We start from the raw sequence: 26,300 nt of genomic DNA on the forward strand, positions 1-26,300 counted from the left end.
GGTGGGTGTGTGACGCTGGCACCAGGATGGAATGTTAAGAGCAGGTTTTAGGGCAACACTGTGGGGTTATTGGCCCAATGGTGGGAACGCAGATCAGTTTTGGTACTGCGACTCGAGGTCTGATGCTACTGTCCCTGGCTGGCCAGTTGATTGCCCTGGGTCGCATTGGTCCGTCATTGAACTTGTGGTGAAAAGCATATGGCAATACACTGCTTCAGTGAAAAAATTAGTTGCATTCAATAAACAGACTGTTCTGATTTCTGATTTAACTATCATGAATCTGTTCAAATTAAAATTGTAACCATAAACTCAACATCAATATGTTAAGCTTATTTTAATCTCCACAACTAAGAAAAACAGTTTGTCAATATAAATGTATAAATGAAAAACTTGACAAAAACAAACACAGACTACAGTAAATTAAACATGTGTTAGTTATTAAAATCAGGGTTCAGTTAGGACAACTCTCGGAGTAGTATAACATATATTTTTTATTGTGTATACTGGTCTAATATATAGGACATGGTATGGGCTTGGTCTTGGTGGACTAGATCTGCTACACGCATAAACTGCTGCTGCTATTTGACATGAGTAAATATGCTGCTGCTGTTGCACGGAACCTGTGCACTGCTGCTGCTGACAGAGAAGTATGCTGCTTCTATTGAACAAACATAAAATCCTCCATAGAGCAGATATAGACATGTGATGCTAGGGAGGTGGAGGGAGAAATGCTGTGTTACCATGCTGCTGCAGCCGTGCCGCTACGATGTGTTTATATATAATTTGACGAGGAAAAAGGGGTTCTGATTGGTTAGCGTAGCAAGGTGTTTTTATTTTTAGTTTTTTTGAGCCAAGTTAGACAAGACTAGCATGGCGCAAGTTGACAGCACTCCATGGCCAGTTTAGGCGACGACTAGCATGGCACAGATATTATGGTGTCACAGTCTGGCCTGACTGTGCCTTCCCTGACTGTCTGTCTGTCTGTCTGAGTATTTTCCTGTGTTTGTTTTGCTTCTCACTACCCCGTGTGTCTTGCAGGTGCCACGTGGAGAAAGCCAGCTCTATTGCCTGGACAACAGCTCGTTCTCCAATTAACTATTATTGGTGGCACCTGCTCCCTATCTACCTTTCCCTACTCAAGTCCCGCTTGTGTTACCTAGCTAATGGTGCGATGATATACAAGCCTACAATAGCAACAACTCAAAAGTTTCTAACCAGACTTTGAAAAATGGCCGATATCGGCTGTCTGATGGCTGATGATGCATTTTTCTTGCTAAAGAGAAGTTTTTGCTGTTCTGACTCCACCCAAATAGTTCCACTTTGGAAGAAAAGTATCCCTCATGAGCAGGCACTAAAAAGGTTCTTGGCTTAGTTAGCTGGTCAGTCTGTATGTGTCCTGTCTGTCGGTTTGGCTAAAATAGCCCGCGGTCGGTTCCTGTAGACTAGTGATTTCTGGCTTGTTTCAGTTGACTTTTCTCCATTGTGAGAGTTTTTGTTGAAGTTTGTTTCTATAAATAAACGCTTTATTTTGCGTGCACCACAAGAGTTTACAGAAGCATACATATGTGATTACACCTAAAAAGACTTAATAGCCCAATATTAATACTATTTTTCAGATTTTTTATTTCGATATTTAGATTTAATAAACTGTGAGAGACATGATGTGGGTGACTTGACTCAATGAAGTTCTTGATTTGAAGTTTTTAACAACGATGAAACATCACAAATGCCATGGACTCTGAAACAAATCCCAAAGACTCAAGACCAAATCAAGTCAAATGTAGTAAAAATGCATTCAAGTCTTTGACAAGTCCAAGTCCATTAAAATTGGACTTGTGACTCGGACTCGGGCCAGTGTCTGATCTCGAGTACCCCAACTCTGCAATGTGTTAAACGGAACTGAGAGTGCTTCACTTAATCATTAGTAAATTATCCAAAATGTTGAAATGAACTTGCAAAAGCACTATTCGGACTGCAACTGCTTCTCAGGGTGACGTCTGTAATAGTACATTTTCATGGCTCCTCTGTGATAAAACTCATGCGTTCGGATGACGATTTAATCACGGGGGACGAGCAAGACTTTTTGTCGATCACATGAATGCAGTTGCGCTTGGTATATGGAAAATTCATCAATCCACAAACGGTGTCCTCTGTATTTGCATTTAAATATGTTTGGAAATAAATTGAAAATACATTTTTTAAAGCATGAGGGAACCGTTCTGCAAAGTGCTGTGGACATTTACAGTGTACATTTTCACATACAGAGCAAGCCAAAATTATTGCGAAGCGCAGTTAAACGGATCAAGAAACTGTAGGGTTAAGACTTTTTATCAACGCAGCCAAATAAATCTGTCAGCGACGTAATTTCATTATTGTGAATTATTAAAAAAAATTCTATTACACAATCCTCCAAATTTCACATCTCTCCATTACCATCATAGCTGTTACCACATGCAGCACATACATACGACACATTGCAGTGGTCAAAAATAATTTCCAAAATGGCTTTTGGATTATGAACTCAGAGATGTGGATTATTAAATTACCACACAAACTTGGTGTTTGTCAAAAAACAGTAGGTCATTTTGCCGGGAATTTTCTCACGGGACGTGGGAGATAAACACAGACATTTCGGATTTGGACGGCAATAAAATCACTGACTACCCCCTGTAAATGCTGGAATTACCTCACGTCCCCATGTAAAATAATTGCCGTCCGAATAGGTCTAAAGTGTGTGTTGAATATGATTAACGTGCATTTGCATTCAGTGGAAATCTGCAGAACTATCTGCTGAAATCTGTGGAAATAATTTCCCTGCAGGCCTGCCGATCAGTGATTATACACTAGCTATGGATAGACTTAAGCTATGGATACCTATGAAGTGGACACTTTGTGGTATTGCCTGCATGGTACCCACACATCATGGATGAACCCTCAGGTTTAATTGCTCTAAATGAAGTAAAATCCTCCACATATTTTCGAAGTCCTTCTTTCTGCCCTGCATCTGTGTCCCTATGTGTGAGAGAGAAAGATTATGTGCTTCTCTCCCTTTGCCAAGCCCTGGAGCTCGCCAGGATCCACAGCTTTTTCCAGATCTGTGGTGAAGCCAGATTGAGAGGCAACAGAGGGAGGGAGAAAGAGAGTTGGATTGATAAAGAAGGCAGCTTCCAAAGCTCACCCACATCCAATCATTCTGGCCTAAACATCTCAATATAAAAACAAACCAATTACAACTGACCTCCATGCCTGTTTCGAATAGCAGAATGAACTAATTAAAGTGAAAAGTTTCCCTCTCTCTCCTCCCCTGTCTCATTTTGCCCCGATGACATGTTGGCGTGCCAGGTGGGTTGGGAGAGGGCAAACTGAGCTCCAAGCAAGCCAGCTCATCTCGCTGGAGTGACTTCAGCCACCTCTGACATTACTCTCAACAGCCTGCCTTTATTAAGCTATATATTCTCAAAGTTTAGCCTGACTGCCTCAGCTGTGTCAAATCCTGCAGAAAATATTTCATTCTGGCCTTTGTGGGAACCACAGTTAGTATTCAAAGTTCAGTGCTGTTCAGAAAGAGACAGGGGAGTGTTGTGAGTTGTAGCTCTAGTTTAAAGAATAATAAATTATCTATGTGAGTTGTAGCTCTAGTTTAAAGAATAATAAATTATCTAGGTGAAATCATTATCATTTATGACTACCACCCTTCTGAGATAAATGTAGAAGCTTTAAGGACAAAAATGCATTTTCATGTAAGAAATTTCCAAGCCTATAATTCCATTAGTAATTATGTTAATGGATTTTAAATGACAAAACTGATATAATCAGAATTCTGTTGTACAGTATAATCCACATAGGCTGTTCATCTACATGTTCAAAAAAGACCTAACAATATCATGGCTGACCAGACAGGGAGGGTTGTAACACTATACTTTCCAAAATATTTCTACTGGCACCAAAATGTTTTTGAAAAAATAGGAAAATGTACATTTGCCACAATTGTGATAGTGACTAACACACCCAGACAAACTGACTTTGTTTACATGCACACCAATACGCTGATAAGTAGCAAAAATCTACTTATTCAAAAAATCTGACAATGCAAGAAATCCATGTTTACGTGACATTTAAAATCATCTGATTATTCTCTGCTTTTGACATCAAAGTGTAAACAGCTATGTGAAAAACACTTGCGCACCTAAAGAGATTGACATGCAGAGCGAAATCAGGGTAATAATTAAGCAGACATCTGTGTGTGCCGATTGTTTTTGCATAAACCATTTATGACCTAGCCCTGATAAAGGAAAACGGTTTAATGCGTTTACATGACGATACTGTCAGCTTATTAAGCATAACCATGTAAGATCATGCATATCAATACACTCAATGTCTGTTGAGATTTTAGAGTTTCTAGGATATGGTTGTAACGCTTCCCACAAGAAGGAGGACAGGGAACAGGTGGTCAGCACCAGGTAAGCTTTTAATTCTCTTTTTACAATAAACAATAGTGATCAAGCGCACTGAGTTGGCTTGTCATCTCCCCCTGACTGGAGGCTCGGTGTCTGCTTTTATGCCGCTCTCCTCGTGCTCACTGGAATTAGAGACAGGTGTTAGGCATAATTTAGCTCAGGTGTAAGCGCCCTTACCGCTTTCCTCTCCCGGACGGGCGCTTGACCACGCCCCCGCTGCCACATACCCCCACCGCCCGACTCAGGCCGGGCACCATCCGCCTGCCCACCACTCCCCATTTCTGGAGAGAAAGTCGGCGACAGCCATCTGCACCCCGGTCTGTGGACCACCTTGAATTTAAAGGGCTGGAGAGCCAGGTACCAACGGGTGATCCGGGCGTTAGTATCTTTCATGCGGTGGAGCCACTGGAGTGGGGCGTGATCCGAGCAGAGGGTGAAGGCCCACCCCAGCAGGTAATACCGGAGGGTGAGGACCGCCCACTTGATGGCCAAACACTCCTCCACGGTGCTGTACTTAGTTTCCCTCAAAGAGAGCTTCCGGCTAATGTACAGCACTGGGCGCTCCTCCCCCTCCGCCACCTGCGAGAGTACGGCCCCCAGCCCTCTGTCTGAAGCGTCCGTCTGCAAAATAAAAGGGAGAGAGAAATCAGGTGCATGAAGAAGCGGCCCCCACAAAGTGCGGCTTTAATCTGCATAAACGCCTGTTGACACTGCTCCGACCATTGAACCGGATCTGGAGCCCCTTTTTAGTGAGGTCAGTCAGCGGGCTGGTGACATCCGAATAATTAGGCACAAACCTTCTATAATAGACAGCCAGCCCCAGGAACTGCCTCACCCCCTTTTTGGTCTTAGGTCTAGGGCAAGTCGCAATCGCCATGGTCTTATCAATTTGGGGACGCACCTGGCCATGACCCAAGTGGAACCCCAGATACCGTACCTCCACACGCTTAATCGCGCGATTTCTTAGGGTTTGCCGTGAGCCCGCCCGCCGCAGCGATCTCAGGACGGCCCTCAGATGTTGCATGTGCCGCTGCCAATCATTGCTATAAATGATAATATCATCTAAATAGGCAGCGGTGTACGCGGTGTGAGGTCTGAGGATCCGATCCATGAGTCGCTGAAACGTGGCGGCGCCCCAAACAAACCGAAAGGAAGTGTCACAAATTGGTGTAATCCAAACGGCGCTATGAAGGCTGTTTTCTCACGGGACATTGGTGTCAAGGGATCTGCCAATAACCCTTTGTTAAATCCAAGGTCGAATAAAATCGAGCAGTACCTAACCGATCGAGCAGTTCATCAACACGGGGCATTGGGTACGCGTCAAATTTAGACACCGCGTTGACTTTTCTGTAATCCACACAGAATCGAACAGACCCATCACTCTTGGGAACAAGAACAACCAGGCTGGACCAATCACTGTGGGATTCCTCTATTACGCCCATATCAAGCATCGCATCTAATTCCTCCCGTACTATTTTCTTTTTATGTTCGGGTAGCTGATAGGGTGGCAACGCACCACCGCGCCCGGCTCGGTCTCGATGTGGTGCTGTATGATGTTTGTACGGCCCGGTAGAGGGAAAACACATCCGCAAATTCCTTTTGTAATTCGGAAACCTCTGTGAGTTGCCGCGGTGAGAGTTGGTCTCCACAAGTAACCGGAGTGTTAAGATTGTAGTCTTTGTTTACCTCCGGTCCGAGCTCCGCCTCTCTGGAACTACCGTGGCCAACGCCACAGAGGCCGCCTCCTCCCTCCATAATTTCAGGAGGTTGAGGTGATAAATTTGACGCGCGCCCTCTATCGGTACGCTTAACTTCATAATCGAGATCCCCTACTCTTCGTGTGACCTCAAAGGGTCCTTGCCACTTGGCGAGTAATTTAGAGCTCGATGTTGGGAGTAATACTGAGTACCTTATCTCCTGGTGCAAACTCCCGTGAGCCGAGCACCCCTGTCATACAGCCGGCGTTGGCGTTCTTGAGCTTGGAGCAAATTCTCCTGTGTTAATCGCCCCAGTGTGTGGAGTTTTGCTCTAAGATCGAGAACGAACTGAATTTCATTTTTGCTATTAGAAGGTCCTCCTCCCACGCCACGGATGACGCCAAGGACACCACGGGGCGTCGCCCGTACAGCAGCTCAAACGGGAGAACCCTGTGGAGGCTTGTGGGACCTCTCGTACTGCAAACAACAGGGGTCTAGCCACTTATCCCAATTTCTAGCGTCATCGTGTACGCAATTTACTGAATCATGTTCTTGAGCGCTTTATTAAATCGCTCCACTAGGCCATCAGTCTGCGGATGGTAAACGCTAGTGCTGAATCGATTTAATGCCCAAGAGCTCGTAAAGTTCGCGAAGTGTTCGTGACATAAAAGTCGTGCCTTGATCGGTGAGGATTTCTTTCGGAATCCCCACCCGGAGATTATCTTGAAGAGTGCCCCGCAACACTACGCGCGGAGATGTTGCTCAGAGGCACTGCTTCCGGATATCGCGTCGCGTAATCCACTAGGACTAACACGAAGCGATGTCCGCGTGCTGACCGTTCTAATGGCCCGACGAGGTCCATCCCAATTCTTTCGAAGGGGACCTCGATTAATGGTAGAGGGCGCAATGGCACTTTTGGGGTGGCCGGTGGGTTTACCAGCTGACATTCACTGCACGCCGCACACCACCTGCGGACGTCACCGCCATTGCCCGGCCAATAAAAACGGGCTATTAGACGGAGAAGTGTTTTCCGGGGCAGCCGCTGACTAAATTGCTCCAGTACCACCTGATCGATAACACCCTCGACGTCGCGGTCCCCCGCGAGCAGCCACCTCCGACAGGCGTCCCGGAGCCGTTGGGCAAATGCGAACGGGCGACCGGACTTTTCTAACTTCATGCCCCGGAAGAGTTTGACGATTCTCTTCTGGGCTCCGACCGACCCGTTGCAAAATGGCTCTTTTTAGGTCTGAATAGGCCAGGAGGTTAGTTGCCGGCAGTTGTTGAGCCGCGAGTTGAGCTTCCCCGGACAGGAGAGGAACTAGGCGGGCTGCCCATTGTTCATGCGGCCAGCCCCAGATTTCTGCCGTTCGCTCAAACAAATCCAGAAAGGCCTCAGGATCGTCTGCTACCCCCATCTTCTGTAACGTGGGCGGGGCAGCGTGGAGCTGGTGTCTGGGGTCGCGGCTGTGGCCGGGCGCGCCTCCTGGCTGAGGAGGCTCCGGATGGCGTGCCGGTCCTCTGCCTGAGCCCGCATGATCTCAACAAACCGGCGATCCTGGTCCTGCCGGAGCTCAAGCAGGGTTTGTTGGTGGCTCTGGTGTAGTGCCGCGAGGGACTGGAGGATCTCCGTCAGCTGGGAGGACTCTACGGGGCGACCCATCTCCATACTTGAATGAACAATGCTCCCGGGTTTCGGCACCAGTGTAACGCTTCCCACAAGAAGGAGGACAGGAAACAGGTGTTCAGCACCAGGTAAGCTTTTAATTCTCTTTTTACAATAAACAATAGTGATCAAGCGCACTGAGTTGGCTTGTCATCTCCCCCTGACTGGAGGCTCGGTGTCTGCTTTTATGCCGCTCTCCTCGTGCTCACTGGAATTAGAGACAGGTGTTAGGCATAATTTAGCTCAGGTGTAAGCGCCCTTACCGCTTTCCTCTCCCGGACGGGCGCTTGACCACGCCCCCGCTGCCACAATGGTTTTATTGATTCTACAGTATATACAGTATGTTTCCAGTTTCTTTGCTGTTTTGAATTAAAATGTTTCCTGTAATGTGCTGTATGTTTACCATTTTAAATGTTTAAAGGGTGATGGGTTGTGGCATAATTATTTTGAACATGTTTGATTAACAAAATATATTAATGCACAAACATCCATGCTTTCTATTAGAGTTACAACACACCAGGTAGTGGGGTAGGTTGTTACAATGTCATACTTTGTAGTTGACACTTATTTAAACAGTAAAAGGGATAGTTCAACAAATAATTAAAGTTCTCTCATCATTTACCCACCCTAATTTCCTCCCGGATGTGTATGGATTTCTTTATTATGCAGAACACATATGAAGATTTTTAGAAGAACCTCTCCACTCTGTAGGTCCATACAATGCAAGTGAATATGTACCAACATTTTAAAGCTCCTAAAAGCACATAATGTCAGCATAAAAAAAAATCCAGTGGTTTAAAATATGTCTTCAGAAGCGACATGATAGGCGTGGGTGAGAAACACCCAAACTTATCCTATCACTTCTGAAGACATGGATTTACCACTGGTGTCATGTTTATTCTGTTACCCATAACCTTGTATTTAAGCCCTCATGTATGCCATTGTCTAGTGTCAGAATTTGTGAGTGTAACTTTGCTGTATCATGTCATGTCATGTTTAGCCAAGTCAAGTTCATGTTTTATGCCAAGTCATGTAAAGTTAGTTTAGTCTAGCAGTTCATGTTTATATTTAGTTCACATTTGTAGTCAGGGTTTTGGGGTTCCACATTTGAAAAATAAACTGTACTTGGGTTCATCACTCCCACATCATCATCTTAGTCATTGTCATTGCCAGCAAAATCATTACAACTGCAGTCTTATGAATTACTTTGTTGCTTTTACAGTACATGCTTTTGGACCTTCAAAGTTTTGGTATCCATTCAATTGCATTGAATGGACCAACATATATGAGATATTCTTCGAAAAATCTTTATTTGTGTTCAGCAGAAGATATAAAGTCATACACATCTGGGATGGCATGAGGGTGATTAAATAATTAGAGAATTTTTATTTTTGGATGACCCATCCATTTAAGACATCAGTACAAAATGTCTAAACTGATTTAAATGGAAGCAGATAAATATTGGACTCTTGTATCAAAATTGTAGACATATAACACAAAAACAACCCTTCTCAGACTCCCCTACTAAAAAGACTGATCAAAATGTGAATTTGGTGAATGTTTACCAAGGTTTCTTCAGCTGAAATCGGTCTATGCTCCGCAAAATTCGAAACAATGTCCCAAGTGGCTGAGGCTGGACATGTTTTTGAAAATATGGGTACGATTGAGCTCTGGTTTCCAGATAAAATGTCCACAGAGTGGCGCCGAAATCAAGTTATATATCCAGTTGTATTTTTAGTTGTAAATAATATAAACAGGAATGCATATTTTATTTACCATACGCCCTAATGCAAACCCTTAACCTAACCATCAGTAGATATAAATTGTAATATTAGAGGGAAAATGCAACTTCAGAATCATGCTCAACACTGTTATGTGAATGCAATTACTTTCTGTTTTCCACAAGACAAGATCCTGTGTCTCAGAGGCTGTTCACACAACACGCTATCAGTCGCACCACAGGGAAAGGTAAACGCATTTGAATTGATGCAGAAATGTTTGATGGGAGATGCCACTTGTCAGTAACTCGGCAGATTAGGGTTGATTTCAGGGTACTGGAACATTTGGTAGCGACATGTACATTTCCAGTGTGATCATGTTGTAGAATTGGCAATGTTTCTTTTTAAGTAAATTAGTTTGAGATCAGTGTTGACCTGGCACGACTTCTTCCTGCAAGTCAGACCTTCTGTTCCTCCATTGCTCTTCTTAGTTGTTTGATCATAAGCACAAATCTTCTAAATAATCTAAATGCTTCTCACTGGGGTCCTCTGAGTTGCCTTTTAACCAGCTGGCAAGGTCAAGCATTTAGCTCCAAGTATCAGCAACCCATCTAAAACATATGCTAGAATAGATCTGTTTCCGCCTTTGACTTCTGGAAAAAATTTTATTTAGGAGACCATATGCTATGGTGTTCATTTCCATAACAGAAGTCATAAAACTTAGAAAGACATCTGTGATTGGGTATTTTGGACTATTTCACTGAACATACGTTAACTTATAATTAATTACCAAAAGTTTATCTCACTGTTGCAGTCTAAAAACAATCAGTCTAAGATAACTTAAATACTGTCACATATTCTTCAGCACACACATTCAAGAGTAAAAAAACTAACAAAAACTGTTATCATCATTATGCATTACCTGCAAGTTCAATTATATGTAAGGTTGGCTACATCAGTACGTGGTCTTCCTTCCTTCATATATGTGAATGTGCAAACTGAAAATTGCATTAATTATAGCACAGCACATGAGCTTCTACTAATGAGCGCTGCATTCCCATATCTGTCCATATCCCCTTTGTAATCTACATGATATAAGGACCAGCATACTGCTGAGAGAAGACATGTTTGTCAGAAAACTGCTCTGCTGCATTTCCGCTCTATGGGTATTCCTGAGAGCCTTACAGTTTCTTGTGAAAAACATTGTTGAACTATGTGTTCAAAGTGATGGATTGTACCCTATAACAGGGGTTGAGACAAAAGGAGTTTGCAAGAGACAGCAGGCTCTCCTAACCCTTGTTTTGTTGGCTGTTGTGCTTGAAAATGGGCTGGGTCCCAATTCTCCACTCTGTGCCCCCATTATCCAGCTGGGCTCAAGAAATTTCAAGAGCTTTAATAGGTATTGCCCTTGACAGGATTCTGTTAATTCTACAGAGGGGTCCAAAAGTCTGACATCATATAAAAATAAAAAGGGATTCAAAATCCAATTGAACCTTGGAAATAAACAGAAACTAGTAACACTTTACATTAATTTCCCCTTTGTTAATGGTTTATAAAAGGGTTCATTAACAACTCATAAATAAGTTTACCAATGCATTATAAATCATTGATATTCAGTCATAAAAAGGATGTTACAAATGCTTAATAATTACACCTATTCATACAGTACTTATATTAATCAAAAACATACATTTCATTATTCCTGATTTATGTCATAATGCAGAATTGTATTCAAATATATATATTTATAATTATTTGAAAGGAGAGATAAAAATCTCACTTAATAGAATTGGTTACAAATGTTGAATAAGTGTTATTAAGCATTTATAACATGTGAGGTAAAATGGCTCACTATTTGGCAGGTATTGCAAGAAAGTCACCCTTTTATACATGTTGTTTTAACCACATGTATAAATGACTTAGTACTAATTTATAAACCACTTTATAAACCTTTAAAAAAGGAAACGTACTGTAACGTGTTACCCAGACAGTTTTAAATTTCTGAAAATGCTAAAATACAGCAACGGTTTGAGCTTATGTAAATAAGATTCTTAAGATTAAGATTCTGCACTATTTCGAGGTCATGACTAATCAAATAAACTAATTTGTGACATTGAGCATGTACATATTCATATTTCTTTGCTTCCATTGAATCACACACAATGCTCAAATCATGCTGCGATAACACTGATAATTGGGTTTTGCACAAACTTGTGAGGTTCATACCAATTTGAGTGCATGTTGTCAATTAGCCAAATACAAAGATTGCAATAAAAAGAAAAAAGAAAAATGCAAAAGAAGCATTTCTATTTTAAAGGTATTTCAGACTTTTAAAACCACATAGGTTGAGGAGGAAAAGGAGGGGCAAACTACAATCGATTAAAGCGGTTTTATAATTTATCATGATATGTAAAATTAAAAGAACATTGGCAAAATATAAAATCCCTGAATTAGGAGCAAGACTTAAGTTTTTCATGTCCTGTCACCTCATGCTGGCTATAAAACTGACAATTTAATCTGTTCACTATCTTAACTAGGATTGTGATTCAGTTAGATTTGATTCAGAACACCTTACCTCCCATGTACATGCAATGACCCGAGCTCGGTGGCAGAGCTGGGGGATATAATAGCTTATTAAACATAGAGCAAGGCCGACTGACTGGAAACATAGGCTCGGCTCATGCAAGCAATGCCAGAACAATTACCCCACGGTGATGGCAATATATGGCAGATGCCAAAGGCACAACTGCTCGGAGGCATGCGCAGGGCAAAGGCAGTTTTAGTAATCCTGCAAATGGTCACGTGACACAAGAAAAATCAGATCTTTAGAGACCAGCACTGGCTACAACCTTCATCACCATTCATGGCTCCTAAGATGAGACATGGTGATGCAAGCAAAGAAGCTGTTCAGTCATGCCCAAAAGTGTGAAGCTAAGATTTTTTTTATTTCGTTTTTCAAGTAATGAAGTGTGATGTTATTGGAATACAGATGATGAATAGAGCATCTGAGCATAATGATGGAATTTGAATGTGGCTATAATGAAGTGAAAACACCTTCATCAATTAAGGTAAGAGTTTGCAAATACATTATACAGTATGACAGAATACAAATTATATGAAATAAATGTAACAAATGATGTTTGTGTCCCCGGCAACAGTAATCAAGTGGAACTAACCTAAAGCAATATACTCTAATTTGGTTGTAAAAGAGATGGAGGGTTACTGACAGATGAATAAAATGGGGTTTAGGTTGTCAAGGGCACATCCTCTGTAAGGACTTTATGATGACTGCAATTAGATTTCTGGCAAAGAAGTAATGCATTATTATTGATGGCTTAAATATGCAAATCCTATAGGATGTCATATGAGAAGGATGTGAATAAGAAAGAATGTATAGAATACACTTTAATGGTCATTCTCAGAGGCTCCATGGCGACAAAGTTTGCGTAAAGGCTTAATGTTCACATGTACTGTATTTACTGAGACACATGATTTACCCTCATTAATGAAGATATTAATTGGAGACATATATCATGAACTTTAAATACAAGTTGCTGTAGATAACCTTACAGATTTTAAATAATGAAGATTTAAATATCTGTATATATATATATATATATATATATATATATATATATATATATATATATATACTGTATATACATATATATATATATACTGTATATACATATACAACATACATGTTATTGTTTTAAATAACAAATTATATATATATATATATATATATATATATTAGGGCTGTCGATATAACGCGTTAATTCAGTGCGATTAATTTGACAAGAAATAACGCGTTAAAATAATTAACGCAATTAATCGCAATGCCCCCGGACCATAATTGGGAAGATTCCTGAGAAATGCAAGCTTGTAGTACCACCTGTTTACTCCAGAGGGCAGTAAGTGACATTTCAGCTGTATTAGCAACGTGCAGTTTATACAGTGAAGAAAACAACATTCAGCAGACACACAGCACAAACATGCGTTTTGTTCTTGCGTTCAAAACACTTGGGGCGCAAATCCGAACTAAGGGATCTCAAGATGTGTTTAAAGATTGAGTATTAAACTATATTTAACTTGACACAGTGACCTAAACATTTGATGTTTATGATGCAACACACCCGAGACGCTACACAAGCATGTCTGACGCAGGTGTAAATTGACGGGTCCTTAAACAAGCCCTCATAATAAATCTCAAAATGATTGACAAATTCACTTGTGAAATGGATTGTTGTGAACTGTGTGCCAATGATTGTCTTATGATCAATAATATGGTAGTAAACAATACATTGTATTCTAAAGCCGCTTTTTGTATTGTCTTATCAATGATGAACTCTTCTGCCACAAGAATGTAATGCATTTTAATTATCTGAATATTTTTAATTTTATATATATTTAAAAATTATATATTTTTAATATTTAAAGATAACTATGTATAATTATATACTGACATTAATATGTATAATCTTTATATATTGAATTATTGTTATGAGGGGCTTTCTCAGCAAATATTTGTATATGCGATTAATCACGATTAATTAATTGGGATGCCATGTAATTAATTTGATTAAAAATTTGAATCGATTGACAGCCCTAATATATATATATATATATATATATATATATATATATATATATATATATATATATAGATAGATACATACACACACACACATCCCGATCAGGCACAACATTAAAACCACCTGCCTAATATTGTATAGGTCCCCTCATGCCGCCTAACCTAAGAAAAGCATTCTGAGATTATATTCTTCTCACCACAATTGTACAGAGTGGTTATCTGAGTTAGAATTTGTCATTTCGAACCAGTCTGGCCATTCTCTGTTGACCTCTCTCATCAACAAGGCATTTCCATCTGCAGAACTGCACACACTGGATGCTTTTTGTTTTTGGCATCATTCGTAGTAAATTCTAGAAATTGTTGTGCTTGAAAATCCCAGGAGATCAGCAGTTACAGAAATACTCAAACCAGCCTGTCTGGAACCAACAATCATCCATGCGATTATCTAATCAGCTAATTGTGTGGCAGCAGTGCAATGCATAAAATCATGCAGATACAGGTCAGGAGCTTCAGTTAATGTTCACATCAACCATCAGAATGGGGAAAAATTGAATCGCTGTGATTTAAACCATGGCATGAATGTTGGGCAGATCTTTTCATACTGACTGTTCACACTATTTATTGCACGTGATCAAATCAGATTTGCGCGTTCAGACATAACCAACCTATCTGCATGGGTTCCTTTGGTAAAGACGTAGGTGTAACCAAGTGACAATGCTTTCAAAACAGATGTGGGAAAAATGGAGGTGCATCACCTTGCTCTCCAGTTAAGCCCCCTCTCCAGTCGTGGTGCAGAACTCAGTGACGGAGGAGACTGGTAAATATTGTGATGTTCCGTGTTGCAGTCACCGATTTTGCCATCAAAAACGTTGGGTGAACTATCCCTCTAAGTCTTGTACTTCTTAGAAGTTTTACTAAGGTGATGAAAGAAATTGTTGAGAATTGTTGCAATAGATATACTTATATACAATTGAATACTCGAAATATATCAATAATAGTATTTATATCTAATTAAAATGTGACATTTTACCCAATATCTGGGTGTGCTTTGCATTTTTATGCTTTTTAGAGTATTGTGTTGTTAGCTTAGCAACATGCTAGCACCAAACTCTATTGAAAGCATTGTGAGTGCCTTCTCCCATGTGCTTTTTAGCTTTTAGTCTTATATGGCAAGACATTAGGACAGAGCTCTTGTCTTCTGGTATTTACTTTACACCATGCACTTCACTTTCTAGTGCTAAAAAACAGAGATGACTTGAATGACACCAAATGTATTAGAGATCCACATTTGATCTGTTTCTCACCCACACCTATCATATCGCTTCTGAAGATAGGGATTTAACCACTGGAGTCATATGGATTACTTTTATGTTTCCTTAATGTGATTACTGGAGCTACAAATGTCTGGTCACCATTCACTTGCATGGCATGGACCTACAGAGCTGAGACATTCTTCTGCAGTGTTCTGCTGAAGAAATAAATACATGCACATCTGGGATGGCATTAGGGTGAGTAAATAATGAGAACATTTTTTATTTTTGGGTGAACTATCCCTTTAAGAGGTGTGCTTATGTGATTAGCCTACAGTATTCACAAGTAGCTTTTTAGTCAAGCACTTTGACTTCTTCCTAAGTACTTCTGCTTGAGTTTGAGTTATTTTTTAGAACATGTCATCCATTACTATTAGTGGCACATCCAGTAGATCATACAGCAGATAATGGAGCATGTCAACAATGATTACATTATATTAAGTGTCATGAATTAAGCCATAACTGGTCTTTGAACAATCATTTGAAAGATAATGAGTTTTTGTAATTACTGATAAGTATATGCAAAAAAGACCTTTCCAAAGGCAGTTTCATCTAACTTGTTTTATAGACGCAAAGAAACTGGCTATTTTTTTTTTTATCTATTACTAATCTAATTTGCAAAAGGAAATATTGTGTGTCAACATCATCTGTTGACAGACCTCTTTTTCTCTGCTAATGATTTCATTTGAATTATTTGTAGTATTTGTTATTTCCTGTGGTCTACAAGTGAGATGAGCATTAAATGAAATGGACCTCTCTGATAATAGGTCTATAATGCAGTGTGCAGACCACTCCTATATTTCTGCTGAGAGAATGCAGAGCCAAAAGCACCATCCCTCATTAAGATTTCACTGGGGTAGGTAACCCTGCCTCTCATTACAGCCATTGCTTCCTGACAATGTTTTCTTCCCTCATGAGTCAGAATGACACTGTCTCTGTAGAATCTTAATATGGCTGCTGTATTCTAGGTAGGGGTGGAAAGAGTACTGAAAAATAATACTCAAGTAAAAGTACTGTTACTTCTTTAAAAAAAATTGTTTGAGTAGAGTAAAAGGACCTGTCCTAAAAACTACTCAAGTAAGAGTAAAAGAGAAGCTCATTTAAAAGTACTCATGAGTAGCAGTGGCGGCTGCTGGTCTTTCAAAGAGGGGAAGCTCATTTTCGGCCTACATTATAAACTTATTTACCCTATTTTTTGCACTAAATCAATCTTAGGTGTTGATCTGCCCTGCTGTTTAATTCTAATTTTTTCCTTGTAAGGAAGACTTTCAAATTGCTTCGCCAAATTCAGGTCGACAATATTAGCACCGTCTGCCATCGTGCGCAGTTTCACCCGTACGACGCTAGCTTAGCCTACTGTATGAATGAATGAATGAACGAACGAACGAACGAACGCTCTAAAACAAAATATATTAAACTTGGTAAAACTGAAACAAGGAATGTGGTGTATAATTGTGTGAAATGTATTATGCAAATTGACTAGCAATTTCGGCAAACAAATATAAAGAAATAGGTTGCAGCAGTTTGTCTTTCGACTACACTTGAGAAATCCGCGATGGGACTGAGCGCGAAATAGCTTCAGTGACTTCTTATAGTACAGATTCGCTGTCAATCAAAAGGAGATGCAGATCCTCCAATCATCACACGGAAGCCCGGAGTCCGGGCCAGCCCACTCCTCATTCACCCCCAGAGACGCTGAGCGTCCGTGGGCGGGACATAATCGCAGCATTTATCCAATGACCGTCTATTTTCGGAGCACTGAAAAAAACTGTTCAGAGCAGCCCCATTGAAGTCAATGGACGCTCGGCTTCAACAGGGAAATGCACTGACACTACGGGAATGTATGAGAAGTAAATCGAGTCAGCCGAACTGCTATATGTAATGTAGCTGATTCTGAACGAACTCGTCTTCGAGATGAACGTGTTCTAACGCATTTTTAGTCAATAAATTGTTTACACAATAGTACATATTTGACCATTATTTTTTTAACATTATAGGGGAAGCTGAGCTTCCCTTGCAGTCTTAAAGAAATCCCCACTGATGAGTAGTGAGTATTGAGTTGTGAAGCTATGCCCATTTATAATAAAAACTTGATGCTGCAATTTAAAAATGTAGCACACATACCATATTTACATTCCCTTTCATGGCTGTTTCCCAGAAAGAATAAAATATCTAGGTATTTTATAGGGGTTTGTGATTGACAACTTTTAAAATACATCACTTATCTATGATACTGTAAACACTACATGAATCTGATTTAAAAATAAATATATAAAAGCACAATATGATTACAGAAATGAAAAGATAAAAATGTTTTTTCAATATCATAATGTATGAAACAATTACATTAATATCAGTTTATGTGCAGGGTCTAAATTTCCCTTAATGCCGACTGAGAGAGTTATTGTTGCACATAAAACATGTTCAAAACAACGCAAGCAATGCAAAAAAAAAAAAAAAAAAAAAAAAAAAAAAACACTACAAAAGCAGGGTCACTTGGCACAATAGAGGCGGTAGAGCAGTGGTTTGGTACAGGGGCCACATCGGGCTTTAAAGGAATAATTCACACAAGAATTTTAATTCTCTCATTATTTAGTCACCTTCATGTCATCCTGGATGCATATGACTTTCTTTCATCAGCAGAACAAAAATTTTGAATTTCGTTTGGTCCATACAATGCAATTGAATGGGTGCCAAAATTTTGAAGCTCCAAAAATCACATTAGTCAGCATAAAAGTTTTTTTGTCCATAAAAGTGATCAATCTGGGAAATATTGATATATTCTCCATTGTTTACATGAGATCTCGCCTGATGACAAGTTTTGGGCAGTGGTGGCTCAGTGGTTGAGGCTCAGGGTTACTGACCAGAAGGTCGGAGGTTCAAGCCCCAGCACCACCAAGATGCCACTGTTGGGCCCTTGAGCAAGGCCCTTAACTCCACGTTGCTCCGGGGGGATTGTCCCTGTAATAAGTGCACTGTAAGTCGCTTTGGATAAAAGCGTCTGCCAAATGCATAAATGTAAATGTAAATGTTATTATTTTAAGTTAGAGAAGCTGAAGTTTATAATAATGGAAATATTTTGTGCTGAACATGTTTTTATAATCTAAATAAACAATAATAAAAGTGCGAAGACAATTGTTCACAACAACATATATTAATTCTTTCAAATGATACTACAACTGTGTCCATAGTCTCAAGGGTCCAGCAAATATAACCATTTAAGTTCAGGTATGTCATTTTCATGGCTTGTGCTCAAAAAGGGTGTGCGTATCAACAGGTTAAGTGCTTTTTGGTGCGTAAAAATTTTGGCATCCATTCACTTGCATTGTACGGACCTACAGAGATGAAATATTCCTCAGAAAATCTTAATTTGTGCTCTGAAGAAAGAAGTCATAGACATCTGGGATGGCATGAGTGTGAGTAAATGATGAGAGAATTTTCATTTTTGAAAGAACTATTTCTTTAATTAGCCACATTGTCCTCGTTCTGAGATACAATGTTCCACATTAATTTTGTTTTTGTATATTTTAAGCCCAGAAATAGTTGTTTTCTCATTCTAATGCATGATGCACATTTTTTGTTTGTTTGTGACTGGTGGAATGTTCTACCTGAAGTATTTCTCTGCAAATGTTGACACTTTTCTATCAGGCATTAGAAAAAAAGGCTAAGCATTATTATAAAATATTTTATCATCTCTACTTTCCTGGTAATTAAGTATTATTAAAATAATTAACAATATTATTACAAATATTATTATTAAATATATTTGTGGCAGGGTGGAGGGCGGGGCCAGGTCGTGATTATACACACCCTGTCCCTCATCAGGCTAATCAAGCCTCCGTGAGGGATAAAGGCCGACTGCGGAGGATTGTGCGAGAGAGAGAGAGATTGTTGTCCGTCGTGTGTGTTTGTGTCTTCTAAGTTTATAATTAAAATATTATTTCTATTATCAAGCCAGTTCTCACCTCCTCCTTTCCACTGAACTACTTTCCACTGGTGCCGAAACCCGGGAAGGAGCATGGCTACAGCGTAGTAGAGTTCTCGCCACTACCGTCCACCCCAACGGTGCAGCCGCGTCCATCTGTCGGGGGACAAGGAGCCTGGCTGCCTGGAAGCGGACGACGGCTGCCGACCGCGAGGGGAGAAGGGGCTCCTAACCAACTGCCTGGAGCGGTCAGGGCCGCTGCCAGGGGCGGAGGAGTCCCCTACCAGCTGCTGAAACGCGGTGGGGTCTGAGACCGCCGACCGCGAGCGGGGAGGGGCTCGCTGCCGACCGCCTGGAGCGGGAGAACCGCTGCCAGGGGCGGGGGAGACCCTTTCTGTTCCCCAAGAACGCGGCGGGGTGTTCCGTCCACCAGGGGCTGGAGGTCTGCTTCCGATCCGCCCGGAGAGGTGCGGCTGTCATCCGTTAGATGGTAAACTGGTGAGTAAGTGTTTTTTTTTTTTATCTCTCTCTCCTCTCTCTCTCTCACTGCCACTCCGCGTTGGCCTTTTCCCTCTCATTTAAATTTTACAATGTTTTATTTTGTAATATTTTTGTCAATAAGCCATGAGAATAATATTAGTCCAATAAGAGAATTAATCATAATCCTCTTATTAAAGCTAATTCCCTACTGTAAAAATTATGAGCTGAAACAACGAAACATTATATTACGATTTTAATGGTGGATAATTTATTTAGACAAATAATGTAGTTATTTGTCATTTATCTAAATTATAATGGTTGTCAAATGCGTTTGATTCCATTATAAATTTCCTTACATAGTAATGTAGAAATAGGACCGTTTAATTGAATTCCTAGCTCACACACACACTTTTTCCCTTACAGCTAAGCCAGGGGTGCCCAATACGTCGATCACGATCTACCAGTCGATCGCAAAGGCAATGCTGGTAGATCGCACAAAATTTAAATGTACTTTCGAATTTTTTTTATAAAAGTAAATATAATTTCTTTCCTTCTTTTAGTTTGCCATGACAACTAGGTTTGCACATACGCGCCTTCCAAGGACTTCTGAGAACATAGCGCGAAATTGCGATACTACTGCCCGGATTAGGCAAAACTGAATGGAATCAGAACAGGAGCGCATCGCAATTTCACGCTCCTGTTCTCAGAAGTCCTTGGAAGGCACGTATGCGCAAACCTATTTGTCATGGCAACTGAATAAACAAAACCTCTATTATATATATATTTATTTTTTTTATTAATTAGAAGATGAATTCCATTTAGGGATACATGCAGTAGTCCCAACAAGCATTTTCTTATTTTAAATGAAACTGTGTTTTTTTAGTTGGTAGATCTTATTGAGTTGGTCATTTAAAAGTAGATCATCACACAAAAAAGTGTGGGCACCCCTGAGCTAAGCTAATGACATAACACAATACCACCAAACTAAACAGTTAGTGAACTTTCATTGAAACGCCTAAATAGGCTACATGGTGGTAGGTCCTGCCTCGAAGGGGAGGAGCTCTACAAACACAGTGACTGGTTAGGACAGACCGGAAGGTGGCAGCCCAGTCAAGTCCTCAGAGTCCGACATCGCCAGTGCGCTCTCAGATGCAGCAATCGAGAACTCATCCTGCTCGCGAGCCCTGAAAGAGACGTTAAGCTGGCCTTGAGGCAAGCTGTTCTCATCTCAGAACAAATGAGTTCCGCGCAACGTGGGTGCGGCTGAAGTGGCTTTCTCTCGGAAGAAGGAAAGCCGCAATCGCAACATTGCCATGGTCATGTCCTCGCAATGTGAACACGAACCATCCAAGAATGCTGTCTCATTCTGATCACAGCCCAGACACGTGAGGCAGCGGCTGTGGCCGTCGGAGGTGGAGAGATAACGACCATATCCAGGAATCACACAAAAACGGAGAGGCATCTTTAAAAAAATGCATCTTTAAAAAGACGTTCATCTCAATATGTTGCTCTAATAGAGGAAAATATACTCTTTTCAGAAATATATACTATTTTAGAAGCGCTGTCGAAGCACCAAGGGTCGTAATCTGCACTAATTGTGCAGAAGGAGAGAAAGCCGCTGGAATGTGCTGTATATCACAGCATACGCTTCTTTCAGAGGTGAATGGGACAGCAGTAGTATTCAGCTCGCTGATACACAACCGCTCGGCTCCGAAGAAAAAATCTGAATGAGAGTGGGCATTCCTTCTCCTTTTATACCCGTATGTCCGGGGGAGTGGCATGTAAATTCCACTCGCCAATTCCCATTGGCCTTTTCTCAAAGATTTGAAGGTGTTTTGGTGATCCCAAGAGCGACCCCCTAATGTCACTACATCAACACAACATCGAGTGAGTGACAGAAGGAGAACATGTTTTCCTGAATGATATTTTTTGTTTTTTTTAAGGAATGATCTTAAACTGGCTATAAAATAATGGAAAGTCTAAAACATTACAGGCTGTATGATGTGTCCAATGTTTACTCTCAATTTTGTATGTTTAAAATGAATGTCTCTCTAAAAAAATATATATATATATTTTTTTTAACCAATTGCCATTAATATTAGAAGACAGACTGTAATAAATTGAGCATGTGTTCAATAAAAATGATGGCACAAACTGTTTGTAAATCTGGTGCACAGTGACCAATCAAGACCAATCAGTGATGCCACTGGTATACCAGTAAATGTCTTGGAACTAGTGATGCCATGTACATGATCCAATAATTACTACAAACACTAAAGAGCCCAAAGCTAGTCAGTGACATAAGCACCCAGGCTGCAACTGGCCCACCATTCTCAACTTCTCTCTCAGACTACCTACGGCACAGAGCCAAACAAGTTCAGTCCCTGCTAATCGATCATACCTTTGTACTGTTTTCACAACAGATCAATACTGAGGTCTAGTAAACACTTTTGCAGAGCCCCTGCTACTGTACAAAAGCACTCTTACCCCCATGTGAGCGCACAGAAGTCCTATATGCCAGAGCGACATGCTGGGGGCAGGATGGTCTCATTGTGTGGTTCCAAACCCAGGGGCCAGGAAGAGACAGTGAAACAAACAAAATACTTTGAAACTGCTTAAACATTTCTCAGGTCAAGTCATGTTACCAGATATGTTTACTTTAGACTGAAATGTACCTTACATTGCCAAATATGAACCATTTAGTACATAAATGGACGTAGCCTTGGAAATAAGCTTAGCATTCGCATGGTTTTTATGTATTGAAATAAAAAAGAGGTTTAAAGGCTTGGCGAGTGTGGTTTTCCTCTCTGTATTGACACATTTCATGTTGAAACAGGAAGTTGGGGCGCTACATATTAAAAAAAACTAGAACTACAGTAAAGCCCATTGGTTAAAAAAACAGGCAATAAGCTTAACCTTAGTTTACGTCACAGCCATGAACCAGGATTTGCTACTTGCTATTACTAGTAAGTGGGGAAAGAACATTCACAAGTTATTATGCAAGTAAGTTAGCATTGATAGCAAAACCCACATGGTGTAATTGCCACATGTCAACTCCCCCTAGTCTGGGCAGGATGTGGCGTCCACAGGGTCTTTTCCCCCTGAAAGAACAGGATTGGGAAAGACTGCCTTCCCTGACTCATTTCATAGTGCTAAGATAGCCCTAGCCGCGTTACGATCTATGCGAGACATAGAGAGAGAAAAGGCTGTGGCTGCCGGGCTTGCTCCCATGCTAGTCATGTAGCACATGTTCCCCCCTCAGGAGTGCTGGGAATCTAAGGTCTGTATATGACATCTCTTTTGGGGGCGTTGTGGAGGGTTATGTGCAGCCGACACAGTTGCCTCTAGCATGCAGAAGCCTGCTTGCACCTGTGTCAGCAGTTCACGTAACACGGGCTAGTGCATGGTGCATTTGAATGTTACCCCTTGTGTCACTTCATTCAACACAAAGTCGAGTGAGTGACAGAAGGGGAACGTCATGGTTACTACTGTAACCTCCGTTCCCTGAGGGAGGGAACGAGATGTTGTGTCTCTTCTGCCATGGCACTAGACCTACCACTGTAAACGGCTTATTCTCAGCTCCTCAGTGCAAAAACCTGACTGACAGACACACGCCCGCTTCCCTTTATATGCATATGTTGGGGGGCGGGACATGCAAATTCTGTCTGCCAATTAGTCATTGGCCTTTTCTCAAGTTCAGTGGTATGCAAGGCTCCCAAGGAAGACCCCTTGTGTCACTTCATTCGACACAACGTCTCGTTCCCTCCCTCAGGGAACGGAGGTTACAACAGTAACCGTGAAGTTTTATCCTGCCTGTGATATACCACCATGGAATTAAATGTTTGTGGACCCTTACAAAAAAAAAGTACTTTTGCAGTACAATGGTACAGTGATGGTATCAGATGGTAAAACAATATTATTTTCTTTGTTGTCCAGAAAAAAAAAACTGCCATGCCACTTTTTTTGAATTGGTGGTATCAAGACATGCAATGGAAACACATGGCCCAGTTTTTCCAGTTCAGAGTCACTTCACACCTTCTGTACAATGGCCCAATAAGTTATTTTGACACCTAAGCGACACCTAAATGTATGAACTAATAAAATGTTTGAATATCATTGTATTATATTATAAAATATCAAACAAAGTGGCATCTGCAAAAAATATGCTAGACCTTTTCACAGAACTTTTCATAGCCATTTTGCTATTGCTTTTAACCAATTGGCCTCCTTTTAGTGGATGTATGATGATATTTATTTAAGTTTGCCTTAAAATAAATATTCTGGGTTCAATACAAGTTAAGCTCAATCAGCAGTATTTGTGGCATAATGTTGACATGCCTCTTCTTTTCTTTTCTTTTCTAAAAAATAAAGAAGCAAAAATCGAGGTTATAAAAGCCCCATTCACACTACTCTATCTCCCTGCTCTCACTCATAGAGTGCGTGTGCAAGCTCAAAACATGTCCGTGCATACACAAATCTATTATAAAGCCATATAGCTCTCCCTCTGTTCATCCATAAAGACATGTCCTTTTTTCGAGTTCAACATGATATCGGGTCGATGCGTCTTCATGTGATTTTTAGTGCAGTTTCACATAGAGACGGGCACTGGCTCATGTGATGCGAGTTTTTTGCAAATATAGGCTAAAAACAGTAAAGTAATGACATTGTCATAGGGAAAACTTATTTAATAAAAATAATGCAGAATACAGTTTCATATAATGAATAGGAATATTTATAGTCGTTAATCACGCACCAGTGTATGACGTATTGCCGAATGAGTCTGTCAGACTGAAAATAAGGTTATTGATCATCATTGGTGAAATTCATTGTAAAACAGTTAAAGGATGGGCAAGGAGGAGGCGAGAACCGGCTTGTCAACATAAATAATAATTTAATAAGAAACTTAAAACACAACATAAACAAACACACATGCGGACATGCCCGTAATTCTCTCTCTCTCTCGAACAATCGTCACCGGCCGCCTTTATCCCTCGCGCGCCTCATCAGGCCGATTGGGGACCGGGCGCGCGATATTCCGACCCGGCCCCGCCCCCCTCCGCTCCACATTCCTCCCGGCGTTATCTCAGGCCGGGGTGCCACCGGCATGACTTACACCCCCCCTATCCCTGGGGCGGGGTGTATCTCGCGTGGTCATCCCCACCTTCCTCGCCCTGGGAGGAGACAGAAGGGGACAAACAACAACAAAATAGGCGAGGGAAAAGGCCAACACGGTGCGAAAGGGAGAGAGAGAGGAGAGAGAGAAAATTCTCACTCACCGGTTCTCTGATGTACCTTCGCGTGGTCCTCGAACACTCCTCCACACTCAGGCGGACGACGGCCGCTCCAACCCCGGGCAAACCGGAGTGAAACCTTCGACCCCCAGCGGGCAGAACGTGCCTCCGCTTTCCTGGCAGCAAATGGGGACACTCCTCCGCCCCTGGCAGCAGCCCTACCGCTTCGGGCGGTCGGAGGGTTTCTTCCCTCCTCCCCTCGCGGACGGCGGTCTCCCTCGACCCCTCCGCGTCTCTGGGGACGGCAGGGCACTCCTCCGCCCCCGGCAGCGGCTCCCTCGCTCCAGGCAGTCGGGGTACGGGGTACCCGCGGACGACGGCCGTTCCCCGCATCCGGGCGGTCGGGCTACTCCGTCACCCGGCAGATGGCAGCGGCGCTCCCCAGGGTGGATGGCAGTGTCGAGGACTCTGCGACGGGCATCCCTCCTCCTTCCTGGGTTTCAGCACCAATGTAAAACAGTTAAAGGATGGGCAAGGAGGAGATTGCTGAGATTGGTGTGGTGGAGGTAACCCCCCAATAATTGAAACAAGTACGTACAACCCCCCATATTTATACCATAATCAATGGAAACATGTAAAAGTCGACACCCTTAGGTACTAACAAAACAGAAAAAAGACATAAACTCATTGCATGCGTGAATGTGGTACATTTACCAGTCAACACAAACATTTTCCTGTAATTTACCTTGTTGAAAGTGTGAAAGAGGCTTGCAATGGAAGTGAACGGGGCCAATTTTTGGAGGGTTTAAAGGCAGAAATATGAAGTTTATAATTTTGTAAAAGCATTTTTATGTATTATTTGAGCTGTAAAGTTGTTTAAATTATAATATTTCAGTAATTTTAGGGTTTGTTACCATTGCATCGTCATTGCAACAAAGTTGTAAAATTGGCTATAACTTTATACAGAAAAGGTTAGTAAGTGATTTTATCACACTAAAATCATGTTAACATGAATATTGTTTACATCTTGTGGCTTTATTTTGAAACAGTGAGTATTTTTACAGATTGGCCCCATTCTCTTCCATTGTAAGTGCCTCACTGGAACCCACAGTTTTACTTTTTTCAAAATTCAAAATAATCTTTTATGGTAATCAGCATTATGCCACAATTGCTATTGATTGAGCTTAACTTGTATTTAACCTGGACTATTCCTTTAAGTGTCTGA

Source organism: Xyrauchen texanus, chromosome 9 (genome assembly GCF_025860055.1).
Source record: "Xyrauchen texanus isolate HMW12.3.18 chromosome 9, RBS_HiC_50CHRs, whole genome shotgun sequence".
In the NCBI taxonomy this organism is placed as follows: domain Eukaryota; kingdom Metazoa; phylum Chordata; class Actinopteri; order Cypriniformes; family Catostomidae; genus Xyrauchen; species Xyrauchen texanus.